Source organism: Barbatula barbatula (genome assembly GCF_947034865.1).
Source record: "Barbatula barbatula genome assembly, chromosome: 4".
In the NCBI taxonomy this organism is placed as follows: Eukaryota; Metazoa; Chordata; class Actinopteri; order Cypriniformes; family Nemacheilidae; genus Barbatula; species Barbatula barbatula.
Genome location: NC_136768.1, coordinates 7,909,330 through 7,916,133, shown reverse-complemented (window position 1 = coordinate 7,916,133; position 6,804 = coordinate 7,909,330). Strand labels below are relative to the sequence as shown.

The 6,804-nt window shown below is 43.4% G+C and overlaps 1 long non-coding RNA gene across 1 annotated transcript in view; it reads left to right on the top strand.

Annotated features, from left to right (window-relative positions):
- The first annotated feature begins 2,142 nt into the window (after window positions 1–2,142).
- Window positions 2,143–6,804, top strand: part of LOC306892874 — a 30,319-nt gene continuing 25,657 nt past the window's right edge. Inside the window, exon 1 of the long non-coding RNA XR_013786512.1 lies at window positions 2,143–2,204. This is a non-coding gene — a long non-coding RNA (uncharacterized lncRNA). The remainder of the gene's footprint in view (window positions 2,205–6,804) is intronic.

The window sequence follows — 6,804 nt, the reverse complement described above, 5'->3', positions numbered from 1 at the left end:
TGCCTGCGTCGTAAGTTCTGTCACTACTTCGTGATGGCACGCGTCTGCGGTCCGTTATGACGTGCGCCCATGAAACATTGTTTTTGATGCGCGAGCGTGTACATTGTAGTTCAACAATTATTTCTCAACACTATAAACGTCTTTATAAACGATCAAAGTTTGTGGAGTAGAACATGATGCTGCACAGCAAGGCTGAAACTCACAGGTGTGGTGAATGCTGTAATTGCTGTTGCCATGGTTATCGTAACGTCTCTTGATTGGCTGACACGAGCACAAATCATCTGACAATGAAACAGAAGACAGGTTCGTATTTAAGGATTTATGGTTATTAATAATAATAATAATAGTAATAGTGAAAAATTGTTAATTTCTATTATTTTTATGGTTTCAACACTTGAGTGACTCAATGCTGTACATTGTTCTGTCCAGAAGGCTAATAGATGTTTTGAAATGTGTCAAAACATGTCATAGAAATCCCTTTCCACACTTAAATGTAAAAAAAATTGTCACCTTGGAAATATAAGGTTCTATCTTCATTCTGAGCAGTTTTAAGATACTGAGCCTCAAGTTTACATTTCAAGTACATTTAATGTAAAAAACTAATATGGAGAGCAAGTAAAGAACCCTTAGGGTGCATTTTCATTCTTCAAATCTTCTAAAATCCTGTTTTCATCTGGGTTTAGGGTTAGATTCAGATTTCACTTAAATTGTAAGGAATAGGTCCTAAAGTTCAAACATATTTTAATATAAACTTCAGAGCCTAATTTCAGAGGATGTCCGATGGCACAGATGCTTTTTCTTATGAACTCTAAGTCTCTTTCAAACTTAAAATGATTATTATAAATAAATAATATGAACCTTCTAGTTCTAAAAAAGAATCACAGTCTGCTTATAATTAGAAGCTTCTATCTCGGAAGCCATTCATTGAATGTGTCATATGGCGCGAATATGTGTTTTTCTGTCTTTGGTGTTATAAGTTGCTCATGCATGTATTAGACATTTAAACTTAAAGTGTCGGAACAAAAGAAGCATTCTATCTAAAAGCGAATGCTCACCCAGACCTGCCTGAAATGCCTCATGTAACCACACCCCCACAAATCTGCGTCAGTTCGTGGTTTGATTTGACTAAGACCGCACAAATGTATACGCAAGAACCTGATGTTCCAAATATGGTAAGAGGAGTTACATTTCTGTCACACGCATGCAGTTTTTGACCAATCACTACGCACTGGTTAACAATTATAGCACACCTCGCTTTTCAGACGGATGAGCTTGGTATAAAATTCAAGTACCCCAGAGTGCAGTTTGGACGATGGGGCGGTACGACACACTTCAACTTGCATTGGTTCATTAGAAGTGTGATGCTTTGGACAAGTTGAATGAGGAAGAAGACAACAGCGACAATTATAGAACCAACGATAATATATGGAATGTTTCATTTAGTATAAATGTCAACAATAAAGCAATTTTGGGGTTCCTAGCAAACATTAAAGAAAGTCATACGCACGAATACAAACAGTGTTCTGGTTACATCAAAAAGCTACCGCATAGAAAGTGATATTCGAGCAGTGTGGATATAGGCCTACTGTATGTATTTAGAAAAAATAAGTTTGTGTCAGAAAACCTGATAGGGATCGTTTATTGCACATGTTGTGGTAAAGGCTGTTCTTCATCCGGGAATCTGCACTTGACAGCAACTTCTATGCCTAGAGACACAGCTCAATACTTAATGATACACAAATAAAGAGATGCAGAATCGAAATAGTTTAGTCGTTTATTATAATACTTGCGCTTTACATAATTGGCAACACTGATATTGCAGGATAAGTTGTTCATACTGTACATGCATAGTTAACCGGATTTATGTGTTCTTGTGGCTCAGTGGTAGATGGGAACAAGGGAACACACACATTGGTAAAAACGTACAGCTTGGACGCTATGGATTCTGCTAATGCATAAATGTAAATAATGTACATGTTTACGGTTTTAACACATATAAATAGGCATAGCATAGGGTCACAATGTTGTCAATAAATGTAATAAGCTGTAAAAGCTTTACACCGATAAGCGCTTTCTGATCATGAACCAATGAAAAGTGAAGTGGGCGGGAAATGTGTTGCCCCGCCCCATCGTCCAGACTGCACTCTGGGTCTAGTCCACGTGTTTCAGAGAGGCGGAGCAAAGAGGAGATACAAACATGCAAGGTATGTGGACAACACAGCATAATGAACCTTGAATCGTGTGTAAACACTGCATTACATCTCAAACAAACGATAATATTCGTTTTAGCCGTGTCATATGACCCCTTTAAAGCAAGTGTATAATAGTAAATAAACGCGGTTCGTTAGTGCCACATGCTAAACGTCAGTCAGTCACGAATTGTCACATCCTCTGTCATACACACAAGAGAAGTGGTTTTGGCAATATTACTGTATTTGTCTCGATCAGCGCATGTGCTAACAAACTGCATATTTACAGAAGTATGATCATGTTGTTAAGTCTAAACAGTGACAGGTTTTGGGAAAAGTTTTATCGTGTATCTCCGATGTGTGCGCTCTCTAACTGGACCGGGTGCTGCAGCTCTCTCGCGCGGTTCCGCTTTTTTTGTTCCGATGACATCACGTTATTATATTTACTTATCACCTTTAAAATCGATTTATTTTTAATTGTGAATCGTTGTTGAATCGAACAAACATGTAGTCGTGCTGTTAATCGCCTCTGCTGGCACTGGCATTATAGGTGAAAAGAAAGAGCAGGCTTTGGAAGAATGCCCAGCATCAGAAACCTAGAGGCCATGACAACATTGGCTGTTGAGGAGGTGAAGCCCCTTTCTCATCAGCTTTTGACCAATGATGAGAGAGGATAAAAAAGCGTGAAGAACTGTCAGATCTATCAGTGTTACCAGATGTTTGTGTCCACGTCAGGTACACTTGGGTCTGCTTTAGTTTGAAGTTCAGTGAGATGCATCAAATTTCATAATGTTAGGTCCATAATCTAAAATAGCATAAGACAGATGTATCCTCATTGTTATGATAATAACAGCAATTTGATTGAATTATAGAAAAAGCAAAACTCTTGCTTAAAGGGATAATTCATGCAAAAATGAAAACTCATTTACTCACCTTCAAACAATGCAAGTTGTCTAGGGCCCCATAAACCCTCGATTTGAGTACCGAATCAAAAACACTAATGTAAACAGATTTGATGTAGACGCAGATTGTTCTGTCAAAAACTTTACAGGAATCATTTGGAAATTTCCTTTTTAATACTTAATTTATTTAATTACTGTGTGACATACTCGGACATCATGCAGTGCGCAGGTGATGATGTTTGATGGTGCGTCTTTACATATGGCCATGGCTTCAAAACGAAGCTATGCGTCTGTAGCGGAAAGAAACGGCAATAACGTGAAGCAAAAGAACAAGAAGGCGTATTTGTACTATTTCAAAGTCAGATTTATATATAAATTCAGTATTTGTCTGCTGGCATACAGGTGGTTTGACTGTTTGATAAACCTGTCACTGTGTCAGAAAGGATCCAGTTTGCCAAACACCCCACTGCAAAACCCAGTCACGAATAAAATAAATGGAATTTATGTTGGCCATCCCACTGAGGAATGCGTATTTCTAATCCCCCGAGTTATAATTTTTTTAATGAATATTAGAATCTGTTTTGTCTAGCCATCTATTGACACAAATGACTGAAATTTTCGCCACTAAATCAATGCAGTGCCATCTGCAGCTTTCATCTGGTGTCTGTATAATAAATTTGAGGGCTTTTTAACAATTCTTATGAAGGTATTAAGAAAAATATTAAATGCTGACTCCAGTGGCTCAGAGGTCTGAGAAGTGGCACTGAAGCCTGACTTGTTTGAGTGTTCTGACATTTCTTATGTGTTGCAGGAGACCTGCACTGGCCCTAGATCAAGAGACCAGGGTGTTGACCTGCATGCGAATGGTGGTAAAGAGTGGAGGAGGAGCCTGAGCCAAGGGGTTGTTGCAGCACCAAGAGGAGGAGCCTGACACCAGAGAGGAGGAGGCTGACACCAGGGAGGAGGAGCAGCACTTTGGAGGAGGTAAGTATAGTCAATAGGTGTGTTTGACTTCATGCGGCTTCGCAAGAACCGATTGGCAGATGACATCACATTACCGCAAGAGAGGTTTTTTAATTTCTCTCGCGGTACTGATATCTCGTCCGCTGATTGGTTCGAGCGGCACCGCATGGAGGGGGGTGGTCCGGTAAAATAATTTTTTAGGGTCATTATTTTTTTTTTCCGCAAACAATATTGAGATTTGCCGCATAACCCCCTGTTTACACATTCCGGCATCTCGGGGAGACACACGCTCCGGTGTTTCCCCCCTTCTATGGGTACCCTTTTATGGAGTACGTACTTCACACATGGGTGAGCCACCCTGCATGTTACGGATTACGGTGAAGATGTGCAGGTCAGCCATCTGGCCTTGTTCAGGGTCTGTGCTCATACCCTATGAGCCACTGAGACCTGCACACTTGAGACAGTTCTCCAGGCGTGTTCGTCTTGCGCTTTACGTTTTAGAGACATGGGGAAAATGCAGAAGAATGCAAACTCTTAACAACCTGGCCTTGAACCCCGAACCACCTGATCCTCTGTCAGTGCTCTTACCACTGAGCCACTGAGACCTGCACATTTGAGACAGTTCTCCAGGCGTATTCGTCTTGCGCTTTACGTTTTAGATACATGGGGAAAATGAAGAGGCATTGAACCTCTTAACAACGTGGTCTTGAACCCTGAACCACCTTATCCGCTGTCAGTGCTCTTACCACTGAGCCACTGAGACCTGCACACTTGTGACAGTTCTCCAGGCGTGTTCGTCTTGCGCTTTACGTTTTAGCTACATGGGGAAAATGCAGAAGCATGCAACCTCTTAACAACCTGGCCGTGAACCCTGAACCACCTGGTCCTCTGTCAGTGCGCTTACCACTGAGCCACTGTGACCTGCACACTTGAGACAGTTCTCCAGGCGTGTTCGTCTTGCGCTTTACGTTTTAGAGACATGGGGAAAATGCAGAAGCATGCAACCTCTTAACAAGCTGGCCTTGAACCCTGAACCACCTTATCCTCTGTCAGTGCTCTTACCACTGAGCCACTGTGACCTGCACACTTGAGACAGTTCTCCAGGCGTGTTCGTCTTGCGCTTTACGTTTTAGCTACATGGGGAAAATGCAGAAGCATGCAACCTCTTAACAACCTGGTCGTGAACCCTGAACCACCTTATCCTCTGTCAGTGCTCTTACCACTGAGCCACTGTGACCTGCACACTTGAGACAGTTCTCCAGGCGTGTTCGTCTTGCGCTTTACGTTTTAGAGACATGGGGAAAATGCAGAAGAATGCAAACTCTTAACAACCTGGCCTTGAACCCTGAACCACCTGATCCTCTGTCAGTGCTCTTACCACTGAGCCACTGAGACCTGCACATTTGAGACAGTTCTCCAGGCGTGTTCGTCTTGCGCTTTACGTTTTAGATACATGGGGAAAATGAAGAGGCATGGAACCTCTTAACAACCTGGTCTTGAACCCTGAACCACCTGATCCGCTGTCAGTGCTCTTACCACTGAGCCACTGAGACCTGCACACTTGAGACCTGCACGTCTTGTGCTTTACGTTTTAGATACATGGGGTAAATTCCGAATGGAAGCTCTAGGATTTGAACATGAACTTTCATGGACAAAGCATGCAAGTTCTACCACTAAGCCACTGCGGCATTGGAGCTTCGACATACATTTTTCCCTTCATTGTCGCATATTCCTAAAGAACCTTAAATGTATAAAGATAAAATTACCAAGAGAATTGTGAAACATGTGCAGGACTCAGTGGCTCAGTGGTATGAGCACTAACGCTAGACCAGAAGGTCCAGTGTTCAAAGCCTGGAGGCTACCCTGCACATGTATGCTGGAGGGTGGAGCAGAAACAAGAGGAGGAGCCTGATGACAAGAAGGTAGAGTATCAAGACAGGGCTAGGTAGTTAGGGAGAGAGAAGAGAAGGAGGGGAAAAAGACAGGGCCAGAAAGAGAGGGAGGGAGAGAGAAGAGAAGGAGGGAAAGAGACAGGGCCAGACAGAGGAGAAGGTGGAAAGCTAGAAGGAGACAGGGCCAGACTGAGAGGTAGGGAGTTAGAGAAAAGAGGAGATGGAGGGAGAGAGACAGGGCCAGAGTGGTATGGAAAGAGAAGGGAGGGAGAGAGACAGGGCCAGACAGAGGAGAAGGTGGATAGCTAGAAGGAGACAGGGCCAGACAGAGAGGTAGGGAGCTAGAGAAAAGAGGAGATGGAGGGAGAGAGACAGGGCCAGAGTGGTAAGGAAAGAGAAGGGAGGGAGGGAGAGAGACAGGGCCAGACAGAGGAGAAGGTGGAAAGCTAGAAGGAGACAGGGCCAGACAGAGAGGTAGGGAGGTAGAGAAAAGAGGAGATGGAGAGACAGAGAGAGGTAGGGAGAGAGACGGACACAGTGCCAGACAGAGAGGTGAAGAGGAGATGAGAGACAGGTAGGGAAAGAGAAAGAGGGCCAGAAAGACAGAGTCTCTCTGCCTACCTCTTTTTCTGGCCCTGTCTCTTTGCCTAGCTCTCTTTCTGGCCCTGTCTCTCTGCCTACCACTCTTTCTGGCCCTGTCCCTCTTTCTCTTTCTCCGGCCCTTCACTCTCCCCACCTTCTGTCTGGCCCTGTCTCTAGTCTCTCTGCCTACCTCTTTTTCTGGCCCTGTCTCTTTGCCTAGCTCTCTTTCTGGCCCTGTCTCTCTGCCTACCACTCTTTCTGGCCCTGTCTCTTTGC